We start from the raw sequence: 12,830 nt of genomic DNA on the forward strand, positions 1-12,830 counted from the left end.
ACATCTTCTTAAAGACAATAGAACAACTTATATCAAAGGATGGATTTGTTCCAGATGTGCTTTTATTTGCCTGAACTGATGACTAGTTGACCCAACTAATTGGTCTATAGTTCTTTTAACTCTGTGCTAAACATTAATTCTTCCTTGTGTGAAGTTTATTGTATTACATTTGAGGGTCTCATCTCTTTTCTATTTCTGCTGCATTATTATTAAATGACTGCATGGTCTTGTAGATTATCTATGCCTCTTTTAATAGAAAAATAAAAAGCAAAGTTTAAAAGAAAACTGCTTCTTGATTATATTGAATTAGGGAAGAGCCCATATCGATTTCATTAAAATGAATATATACCAGATAACATTACTAATATTAATTTCAGATCAGTCCCCCCCAAAATGTCCCACCTCTTCCATTTAAACTAAAAAAAGGATTCCCCTGAACATTGCATTACCCACCTCTTCCTAGGTTAAGCAGGCAGTTTATTGTGTGTGGACAGCCTGCTCATTGTGGTATGACAAACTTAACTGAAGCAATAACACAGAAAGAAGACAACAAAACCCTATTCAGACTTCCCATTGGTTCTCAACACACATCACTGCTCATGCCAGGCAGTCTCTCTAGAGCTCTGTAGCTGTGCAGGCATTTCAGCCCAGCTTTGAAAAGATATTTAAACAGTGCTCTGCTTGCAATTGCAATGCCTAAGAGCTGGATTTTTAAAGGTATTTAGGTGCCTAACTTTCATGGATTTCAATAAAAGTTAGGCCCCTAAATATCTTTAAAAATCTATGTCTAGGTGACTGAGATGGCTAAGTCCCATTTTCAGAAGTGACTGAGGGACTTGGGAGCATAAGTCTCATTAAAAGTCAAACTAGGATTTAGCTGTCTAAATTGCTTAGACTTTGCAATGCTGAGCAGAGCAACACCTGAAAACCATTACAAATCTGGCCTGTGTGTGTGACTCTTAGGCAGGCTAAATAGACTGATGAGTAGAAAAGTGCCAAACATCCAACAAGAACTCATGCGAGAAGAGGTGTTATACCTGAGGTCCTGACCAAACTCCAATCTGGATCATTACTTTCTACTTACACAGACTCCCGGAAGTTTTATCTGGCAGAATAATTCTTCCTCCCCAGTCCTAAAGGGCTGCAGAGGTTGACTGCACAGGTTTCACTCAGAGTTGGCTCTTGGCTGTATTTCTGTGCTGGGTGAAATGACTTTGATATGTATGTGGCCTGATGTCAACAGGTGTTTCACCTGAGTAAAGTGCACAGGAGCAGTCCCATAGTTCGTAACACTTTTTGAAACCTTTGAGATGAAAGGCACAATGTAAGGTAAATGTAAATCACTACCATTAAAAACAGGTGCTCCCTGCTGCCCATTACAAAAACATGTGGATGTGGAGTCTTCCACCAAAACGCCCTCCAAAATAATTTCCTTGGCTACATATGTATTGGAACTAAGGGTCCTGGGGGTGCTGCTGCACCCCCTGGCTTGAAGTGGTTTCCATCATACACAGTGGTTAGAGTTTGGTTCAATGGCTCTCAGTACCCCCACTGTACAAATTGTTCCAGCATCCCTGCAAATTGGCTGGGGGTTGGACCTTGCATCTTTGGTCCATCCTCCCACATAGTTCCCTAGTGGCCTATGGATAGGTCGCTACCAAATTCATGGTCCATTTTGGTCAATTTCACAGTCATAGGATTTTACAAATAGTAAATTTCATGATTTCAGCTATTTAAATCTGAAATTTCACGGTGTTATTTTGGGGGTCCTGACCCAAAAAAAGTTATGGGGGGTCACCAGGTTATTGTAGCGGGGCAGGGGGTTGTGGTGCTGCTATCCTTACTTCTGCACTGCTGCTGGTGAGGGCGCTGCCTTCAGAGCTGGGCAGCTGGAGAGCGGCGGCTGCTGGCCGGGAGCCCAGCTCTGAAGGCAGTGTCGCCACCGGCAGCAGTGCAGAAGTCAGGCTGGCATGATATGGTATTGCCACCCTTACGTCTCCACTGCTGCCTGCAGAGCTGGGCCCTCAGTCAGCAGCTGCCTCTCTCTGGCTGCCCAGCTCTGAAGGAGGCAATGCAGAAAGGTGGCATGGTGTGGGGTTTTCACCCTTACTTCTGCGCTGCTGCTTGTGGGGCGCTGCCTTCAGAGCTGAGCAGCCAGCCGACAGCCGCCGCTCTCCAGCCACCCGGCTCTGAAGGCAGCACAGAAGTAAGGGTGGCAATACTGTGACCCCCCCACAGCTCCCTTTTGGGTTAGGAACCCAATTTGAGAATGGTAAAAGCACACAAAAGACCAGATTTCACGGTCTGGGATGCATTTTTCATGGCTAGGAATTTGGTAGGGACTTCCCTGTGGATGCTTGCCGACTAGACTCCATAACCTACAATTAAAACTGAAATGGGTAGTCTCAGATATGCACATAAATTCCTATCATTTTGATTTCTATTTCTATACCATCCAACATGTGGTCAATCCTGGTAGCTGGCCAGGAAGGTTTCACTACAGTTCCCATCAACCACTGATTAAGCTCCAAATGCAACCAATTTTATATAAGACGTGTGCAAAGACATTGTTAAATGGGCTAAGAACATAGAGATGAAATTCCATTTTCAAAGTCAGTACAATTACTCTCTATAAATTGACCACACCACAGTGCAGAATTGTATATTGTGCATAGCTAAGTATGATACGAAGAAAATTTTCTAAAATAATATAAAATCTCTTATCTTTTAAATATCATCGGGCAAGTCTATTGCAGCTGCGTTTATCTTTAAAGAAAAAACACAGTTCACTTCCACCCTCCTTTTTATTTTTGGACATTAGAATACCACTTCCACATGAAGCCAAATAAAAGTAAAATCCAAGCAATATTGTGCCCTCATATTTTTTTCTAAATGCTAGAAGCATAATCCTAAAATGAAGTGAACTGCTCTGAGATTTCCAATTACCAATAAAATGGTTGACTGTAAATATCAGTAAGAAAGATTTGTTAAGATAAAACTATCTGCTGTTTGGGGCACATAAAATAACCTGCCAGCTCTCTCATGGGAAGTAGATAGCTGTATACAAGAGGAAAAATTGTTAGTTGTATCTAGCTATAGGAGTAAAAATATTACACAGAACTCAGTAACAATCAGAATGTGAACTGTATCTCAGAATGAATGCCTCGCAGTTCAGAACATGCCTAGAAAGGAAGGAAAATCATTCTCTCTCTCAGCTGGGCACTAACGTAAGTGAAACAGGCAAGGTACAAATAGCAGTGGTGTTAGGAAGGACTTTTATGTGCAGGATTCCCACAGCTTTGCAAAATTCTCCTTGCCTGCTCACATGGGGTGAGGTTTGCTGTTTGGTGTTTTTGTTTGTTTGGACAGGTGAGTAAAATCTCATTATTTTTACCTTTATTATCAATCATCATAGCAAAGGGTGAGTAAGTAGATTTTGAGACAGGGCTGGTACATTTTAAAGACAATTTTGGGAGGCTGAGTTTATATTGGACAAGATTGTGGTTTGCCTTATGCACCTGTGTAAGGGAGGGGAAGAAAGGCACTTTTACTCCCCTTTACAGGCTGCCTCCATCATGGGTCACAGCACAGAGAAGGGAGTAGACTCCAGGAGGCCACTTCTTCCCTTCCCCTGTAGGCAGGCGGTGAGTGGGCAGGCAGGGGTGGGCAAGGGGGTGACATGTTAACTCCGACCACCCCCGAAGCATAGGCTGGAATGGAGGAGGTCATAATCTGGTACAAGTCTAGAGGCAAAGCCAGGGAAGGAATTGTGATGCCGTAAACTCCATCTACTCCAGACCAGGGGCAGTGCAACTACATTGCAAGCAAAGGTGAGCTTGCAGCTGGCCTGGACATTAACTAATCCAGGCTGTGGTGGACCAGGGACAAGTTCCTAAGTCAAGGACCTCTCATGGAGAACATGCTGTCAGCAGCTTCCACTCTTTAATATTGAGGGAGCTCCACCTCAAGTGCCTCTGTTGATCTCAAATGCAGGAGGATAGCATGGGGAGGGAGGTGATCTCTCACCAGGTAACCAGCTCCCAAACCATTTAGGTTAAAGTAAACAAGGATTCCATTTGGAAGCTCATTGGCAGCCAGAGCACGGGTATAATTCAATGGCAAAAAAATAGGTTAACAGAGTTAAGATTGTTTGGTGTTCTGTCATCCCATAAGTTGAGCTCACAGGAGAGGGGATGGGTGGAGTGGAGCCAGGCTGAGCTACTGGCCCTCTAGTTCCCTCCTCCCTTCCTGTGAGGATCGCTTGGGGTTGCTGGGGGAGAGAGAACTCTTCCTGTAGCTGCTCACCCACAGTGGGCAGGCAGGCAGGCAACCAGAGGGCTCAAATTTACTAGAGGGCTGGAGCATCTGTTATCACCAGACTGGCTCCAGCCCCAGCCAAAATCATGTCACAGGTGAAAAATCATGAGAGCTGGCAGCACTGTAAGCATGCAGCTGCTCTTGCTTCTGTTTCTGAGTCACTCACCGTGCAGCCCCTTGTAGAGCGCATTGCAGCAAGATAATCACGTGAGAAAAGCATGGGAAAGATGGCAAGGTCAGTGAGAGATGTTCATGTTTGCCCCACCGAGCACAGATGAAAAAAAGTGCTCTTGGCTTCCACTTCGACTTGGATGGCCGGCCCCAGAGCTAACAGAACACCCTAGCAGCCAGCACCTTTGCCACACCTGGCAGTTCTACACCCTGCAATAGGGGCACTGATACAAGTTCGGCCAAATCTTCTGGTGAGTTCCCCCAGTCCAGGGGAAAAGTGAAAGACTATAGAAGAAAGCGGCGGGAGAGGAAAAAAGAGACGAGAATTAGGGAAGGAAAGAGGAGGACAGAGAATCCAAGAGACACAGTGAGGGGAGAAATGTTTTTGGAATGTAGAGCTGTTAACCCAAGTGAATACCGGTGTTTGATTTATATTTCAGGGACTCAAAAGGGCTTCAGAAAGCTGAGCGTGGGTGGCAGATGAGCCCAGTATTCTTACATATAGGGGAGGAGTTTCCCACATCAAAATGCTGGCACTTTGCATGGTTTTCTCTGTTTTAATGTGCATGTCTGATGGGAAATGTTAGAGAGTTTGGGCCTTCATTGCTTTGGTGCTTCTGCAGTGTCTTAAAATCTTCTAAACTACAGGAAATTGTTTCAGATATTTCCAGAATGTCCAGGTGAGGGAATCCCAGAGCCCCATTTCTATTGATTGTACATTAGTACCAACTTCCAACCTTGGTCATGTTTAAATGGCAGCATATTTATGGAAATGGGGACCAGGACTAGTAGGGATGTGTCCCTGAGCAGCTCAGGCACCATGCGCACATTCACCCCTGCACCCTTTGTTTTTACTGACTATGGCTCTGCTTGGAGACATTAACTCAGATACGTTTCTCTCATCTCCATTCTCTTCCTCCTGTGGGAATCCAGCACCACGAGAGGACACAACGCTGCATCAGCACATGATTCTGAGACCCATCATGAGAGTCACCAAATTGATCAGCTGTCCCTCCCACTCTGATCCACTTTAACCATTGCACAGAATCAGACATCCTGAGCTTAGGGAATAGCACATAGAGTTAATATAGAAGAAAACCACATACAAATACTAGATGCAAGCCATTCGAAATGAGGGATGCAATGAGATGAATATAGGAATGCCAATGCCAGCATGTTTGCAGTTGCCTTGCTAGCAGGTAAGATTTTATTTTATAATGTATAATGTTCAGCAAGGCTTTTGACACAGTCCCAATATGACATTCTGATAAGTAGGCTGGAGAAATGCGGGCTCAACAGAACTACCATTAAGTGGATATAGAATTGTTTAAACAACCCCAAACACAGAGTAACTATTAATGGAATGGTTTCAGCCGTGTTAGTCTGTGTCAGCAAAAAGAACAAGGAGTGCTAGTGGCACCTCAGAGACTAACAAATTTATGTGAGCATGAGCTTTCGTGGGCTAAAACCCACTTCATCAGATGCATGCAGTGGAAAATATGGTAGGAAGACACACACACACACACACACAGACCACCCATTTTTTCCATGTTCTCTGTGTATATATCTCTTCCTACTGTATTTTCCAATGCATGCATCCGATGAAGTAGGTTTTAGCCCACAAAAGCTCATGCTCAAATAAATTTGTCAGTCTCTAAGATGCCACAAGTACTCCTTGTTCTTTTTATTAATGAAATGATGTCAGATTGGAGGGAGGTCTCAAGTGGGGTTCTTTGGGGATCTGTTCTGGGTCCGGTGTTGTTTAACATTGTTGTTCATGACCTGGATGTAGGAATAGAGAGCATACTGATTAAATCTGCAGATGACACAAAGCTGGGGGCGGAGGGGGGTGTTGCCAACACTTTGGAGAATAGAGCTAAAATTCAGAGGAACCTTGAGTACTGGGCTGTAGACAATAAAATAAATTCTACAAAGACAAATGTAAGGTGCTACACATTTAGGGAAGAAAAACCAAATGCACAAATACAGAATAGGGGACAACTGGCTTGGCAGCAGCACTTCTGAGAAGGATCTGGGAGTTGTGGTGGTTTTTTTCCCAACAGCCTCAAAATGAGTCAGCAATGCGATGCTGTTGGGAAAAAAAGTAAATGCAATTTTAGGTTGCATTAACAGAGGCATAGTATGGAAGTCACGGGAGGTGATAGTACAGCTCTACTCTGCGTTGGTTAGACCTCACCTGTAGTACTTTGTGTGTATATAAAAAGATCTTCTACACTTTCCACGGCATGCATCTGATGAAGTGAGCTGTAGCTCAAATATGTTATGCTCAAATAAATTGGCTAGTCTCTAAGGTGCCACAAGTCCTCCTTTTCTTTTTACCTGTAGTACTGTGTCCAATTTTGGTCACCAATGTATAGAAAAGATATAGAAAAACTGGAAAGGATCCAGAGGTGAGGGACAAAGATGATCAAAAGGATGGAATGCGAGCCATATGAGCACAGACTGAAGGAACAGGGTATGTTTAGTTTGGAAAAGAGGAGATTAAGGGGGGATATGATAGCAGTCTCCATATACTTGAAAGGCTGCCATAAAAAAAGATGGAGAAAAGTTGTTCTCTCTTGCCACAGCAGGCAGGACAAGAGGCAATGGCTTCAAACTACAGCACAGCAGATTTAGATTAAATCTTAGGAAAAAATTCCTAACTGTAAGAACAGTAGGGCAACGGAACAGATGCCTCGGGAGGGTGTGGAAGCTCCTTCACTGGAGGTTTTCTGAAGGAGGCTGCATAGCCATCAGTCTTGGACTGTTTACACACAACAAATCCTGCATCTTGGTTGGAGCTTAGACTAGATGACCCTTGCAGTTCCTTTCTAACCCTATAATTCTATGATCTAACAGACGGTTCGTTCATATCATAACTATGCATATCAGTGCTACAATTCCACTAAGCATTCCTAGTGGTGCTCACAGACAAACTCACTAGAGGTCTTAGCCCCATTCTTCAGTAGCAATGAAAGTCACACAGAGACATCAAGGGCTGCTTAAGGCCTTAGTGATGTTACCCTTGGGCTTTGCAGATGCTTGGAGTTTACAGTCATGTCCCCATCCACAAGGTTTACTCTTTTTAGGAGGAACTGCTGTTGTGGCGATGAAGTGAGCTGTAGCTCATGAAAGCTTATGCTCAAATAAATCTGTTAGTCTCTAAAGGTGCCACAAGTCCTCCTTTTCTTTTTAGGAGGTAGCATTATTTTGGGGGTAAGTGTGAACATGCAGCTGGGAGCCTAAAGAATAGCGCAAAGTTTCCCTCACACAATGTTCCTAATTATAAGGGCTTAAGCAAAACATTTTTAAATGACATTTTCCATTAGCATACTAAATAAAATGCAGCCATTCCCAACAGGAAAGAAAAGCAACTTACCAAATCAATCTGTTCTCATTATTCAGGTTGGGTTGATAGAGTGACCCCAAATGGGTTATTAGCTGGCAGCTTTTCACATTATATCCCACTGCTGGTTGCCTTTTTAAATTGTGGGGCAATAGTTTTCTACCGTGAATCTAAATTTCAGTCAATATTTGTGTGGTATACTATACAGCATCTATCTACATATACACACAGAGTATGTACTGTACATACACCCCCCTTTCCCCAAGATTAAATGGTCTAAGTGTGTCTGTAGCTACAGAGAGGTGAATTGTCCAGTTGACAGTATCTTTCTGTACGTTACATCAGTTACAGTTTGGTGAGGGGAAAAGGAGGGGTGGTTAGCTGAAAAACATCTGGCTTTGGCTTCCTCTTTCAAAACACGCCCAATCTGTTGTTAAATAGATTTTTTTCAGAGGCACTAACAAGATTTTAACAAAATAAACACAGAATGGACTGTTGTGTAAAAACTGTGATAGCACAAAAAACTCCAACTCTAACAGGAAGAGACAAACACCGTAAAAACCATGGACAGTAGCAAACTTGCTTCTATACTGTATATTCTCCCGCTAAATCTTCTTCCATGCTTTCCATTAGGCTCCGGCTTGTATGAGACAGTTACCAGCGCTTATTAAAAGAGGAACAGAAATTAAATGCATCTGGTTTTGAATCCAAGTCATTTCAGCTGGCCCTTGAAAGGCCTGACAAAGACAAAGGGTTATTTTCTCAGTAAAACATGGCAAGGACAACTGCAAAGCAATTTTGAACAGGCCAACATCATTGCATTGTGGACGTTTTCACCTCACACCTTGGAGTGAACACTTAATTTTAGTAACAAACATGCATGAGTCTTTTTATATGTGTAGAACAGAATTACATCAATCACTGATTTATATAGATATAAAATCATGATTAATGTAATTATATATCATCATTGGCTATCCCTTGATATGAGGATCATGTCTGCTGGGGGAGAAAATGTCATTGATGAGACTTAAGATGGCTGAGGAGTCCAATCTGTGCTCCACAAGTTTTTCCACGTATGTGATAGATGGTTGCTTGGAGAGAGCACAACTTCTGGCTGGGATACTATACGCTTTCCTTTCTCCTCTGCCATTTCTCAGCCTCTTGAGCAAGGCGATCCTCTTCAAAACGGGCTGAGGCTTGATGTATTATGCAATGCCACTGCACTTTATGGTCAGCCAGCTCTTCCCAATTTGTGGGGTCAATGCTTCCCTTCTTAAGATATACTTTCAGGGTCCTTGTAGTGTCTCCTCTGTCCCCTGCGGGGCCTCTTACCATGACTAAGTTGAGAAAAGAAGACTTTCTTCAGAAGATGAATATCAGCCATCCGTACACAATGGCCAGCCCAGCGAAGTTGATGTTTCATAATCTTTGCCTCAACACTGGTGATGTTAGCTGCAGAGAGAGCCCTGCCATTGGTGCAACAATCTTCCCATCTGATATGGAGAACCTTGGTAAGGCGGTGCGGGTGGTACCACTCTAGATGCTTAAGATGGCTTTGGTACGTCACCCATGTCTCACACCCATAAAGAAGAGTGGGGATATCTACTGCATTATAGACCAAGATCTTAGTTTCCATCAGCAGATCTCTGTCAATAAAGACACAACGAAGCAACTTTCTGAAGGATGCGGTGGCACAATGGATCCCGTGTTCCATTTCCACATCAAGACTGGCTCTCTGAGAGAGGTGGCTACCAAGGCAAGGGAAACGTTCAACGTTTCCCAGGAGTTCATCAGCAATGATGATTTGTGGGAGAAGGGGGGCACCTTGTGCTGGGGCAGGCTGGTGGAGCACCCTACTATTCCCAAAGTTGAGGGAAAGTCCCAGGCTATGATGGGTGCCTAAGAAAAGATCTAGGGTGGATTGCGAGTCATCTTTGGTGTGTGTCAGTATAGCACAGTCGCCAGCATACTGAAGGTTGGTAATACCAGTCCTGGTTACCTTAGTTTTAGAATGAAGTTGCCGCAGGTTGAAGAGCTGGCCACAGTCATGAATAAGAATCAAGATTACAGCAAGATAGATGGAAAAAAAGGTTGGGGCAATAACACAGCCCTGCTTGACGCCAGTACGGATGGTGAATGAGTCCATCTCCTACCCATTACAGAGGACAGTGGCAGTCATCCCATCATGAAGTAGCCTGAGAATGCGAATGAACTTCAATGGACAACCAAACCTAGACAGCATCTTCCATAACTCTTCATGACTGATGGAATCAAAGGCCCTAGTTAGGTCAATAAATGCAATAAACAATGGTTGGTGTTGTTTTCTTGCTCTGTGAGCAAGGATCTTCCTGGCAATGGAGAGGAGGGCAATGTCTTGGTAATTCCCACACATTGACTTGTCCCCTTTCTTAAAAATGGTCACAATATTGGCATTCTTCAGGTTGGGTAGAATTTCCTCATTAACCCAAATTCTAAGAAGTTGTTGATGAAGTCTTTCAACAAGTGCTATTCCAACAGCTTTGAAGACCTCCACAGGGATGCCATCTGGGCCTGGCACCTTGTTATTTCTAGTCTGAGTGACGGCACGCTAAACTTCCTCAGAAGATGGGGGATTGGCAAGAGGTCCTATTACTGGGTGTTGAGGAATGGTCTCGATGGTGGCAGCTGAGACTTCAGATTCACAGTTCAGTAGAGTCTCGAAGTGCTCCTTCCGATGCTCCTTGAGGGCTACATTGTCCCTAAGAAGGGTGGAGCTGTCGTGAGATTGCAGAGGGGTTGTGCTGCTTGAGCTTGGCCTGTTGGTGGCTTTTCTTGCTTGAAAAAAGCTTCTCATGTCATGTTCATCAGCAAAGCTCTGGATCTCCATGGCCTTTGCTTGCTAGCACTGATTCTTGATGTTATGCAGCCTCTTTTGAACTACAGCTTTAAGCCAATAAGTCTCTTGTTTTTGCTCATTAGAGGGTTCATTTTGCTAAGTGCAAAATGTGCTTCTCTTCTGATGAATAAGTGATAGGATTTCCTTGTTGTTCTCATCAAACCAATCCTGATGGCAGTGAGTGGAGTATCCAATCGATTCAGCACATGTAATTATAATCAATGATTAATTAATCCATTTAGGATACAGTATTACATTTGCTATTCTATCAATGATTCTCAACAGACAAATCTAGTTTACAACAACTTAAGCACATTCTGTAAATTAGTAAATGATCCAAAAAGTAATATCACAAAACACAAATCAAAAAGACTTAGGGCCCAGCCTCACATGAACTCATGGAAATGTTAGTGCACAGTTGCCCATTATGGCCTCATCTGGAGTACTGTGTCCAGTTTTGGGCCCCACACTTCAAGAAGGATGTGGATAAATTGGAGAGAGTCCAGCGAAGGGCAACAAAAATGATTAGGGGACTGGAACACATGAGTTATGAGGAGAGGCTGAGGGAGCTGGGATTGTTTAGCCTGCAGAAGAGAAGAATGAGGGGGTATCTGATAGCTGCTTTCAACTACCTGAAAGGGGGTTCCAAAGAGGATGGCTCTAGACTGTTCTCAATGGTAGCAGATGACAGAACGAGGAGTAATGGTCTCAAGTTGCAGTGGGGGAGGTTTAGATTGGATATTAGGAAAAACTTTTTCACTAGGAGGGTGGTGAAACACTGGAATGCGTTACCTAGGGAGGTGGTAGAATCTCCTTCCTTAGAGGTTTTTAAGGTCAGGCTTGACAAAGCCCTGGCTGGGATGATTTAACTGGGAATTGGTCCTGCTTTTAGCAGGGGGTTGGACTAGATGACCTTCTGGGGTCCCTTCCAACCCTGATATTCTATGATTCTATGATTCTATGGCAGTTTTTATGCTTTCTTACAAAGCATCAGACAATGGCTGTTGTCAGACACAGCATATTGGACTAGGTCAGTGGTTTTCAACCTTTTCTCATTTATGGACCCTTAAAATTTTTTTCAAATGGAGGTGCGGACTCCTTTGGAAAATCTTAGGCATAGTCTGTGGACCACAGGTTGAGAACCATGGAACTAGATGGACTGCTGTTCTGATCCAGCATGCCAGTTCCTATATTCCAACCTATATATACTCAAAGGTCTCATTGAGTTTGGGTGCATCGTCCATGGCAGGATTGGGCCCCCAGTGTATACTACTGAAAACAGTGTAGTTTCACACCACGCAAGCCTATCACCACAGAATTAATTAAGATATCTTGTTATCCTAACAACTTAATGTGTCATCCTTTCCCTCCTTCCTTCCCCCCTATAGTTTCTACCAAACTGATTCATTTGTGCCTGTAAACTCCTCAGGGCAGGGGCTATGTCTCCTTATCTGTTTGTACCAAGCCTTCCCAAATGGGACCCTGATCCTGATTGGGGTCTCTATGTGCTACCAGAATACATATCATAATAATAATCAGAATATACATTGTGATGCACAAACAGGAGTAAGTACTTCTCTGCTTCCATACCCCAGTCTCTGCAGTGAATACAGGATGAGGGATAGAAAGTGATCTGTTAGTTTAGAAGCTTGGTTCATACAATACATTCTCACAGAGTCTCAAGATCCAAATACAAATGTAATACAGTCAGGGGTTGCAAGCCACGCAGTTATGCACATCATCATATGAGCTTAGTCAACAGCTCAGATATAACTAAATATGCAGGGCCTGATTTCCCTTTCATTTTTATTGGTGTAAATCAGGAGTAACTCCCCAGGAGTCAAAGCAGTGACCATTCCACACCCCTTCCTGGCCTTACCAGTGGTCTAGGTCTGGGGCACCATCCTTGCTGAATTATGAACATCTGTTTCCTGCTGATTTTCACTGAATTCTATCCCTTCTCTCCTGCGCCCCAGCCTTCCTCCAACTTGGCTGACAGGTATCTCCTTCCTCCTCCGCTCCCTCTCACCTTCTTCCCAGCCATGCAATGTCTTCCTCACAATCTCCTCCCACCACATCACTCCTACTTGTTTCCCACCACACTGCCATTAGCGTCTT

The sequence above is a fragment of the Lepidochelys kempii genome, chromosome 8 (genome assembly GCF_965140265.1).
Source record: "Lepidochelys kempii isolate rLepKem1 chromosome 8, rLepKem1.hap2, whole genome shotgun sequence".
Classification (NCBI taxonomy): Eukaryota; Metazoa; Chordata; order Testudines; family Cheloniidae; genus Lepidochelys; species Lepidochelys kempii.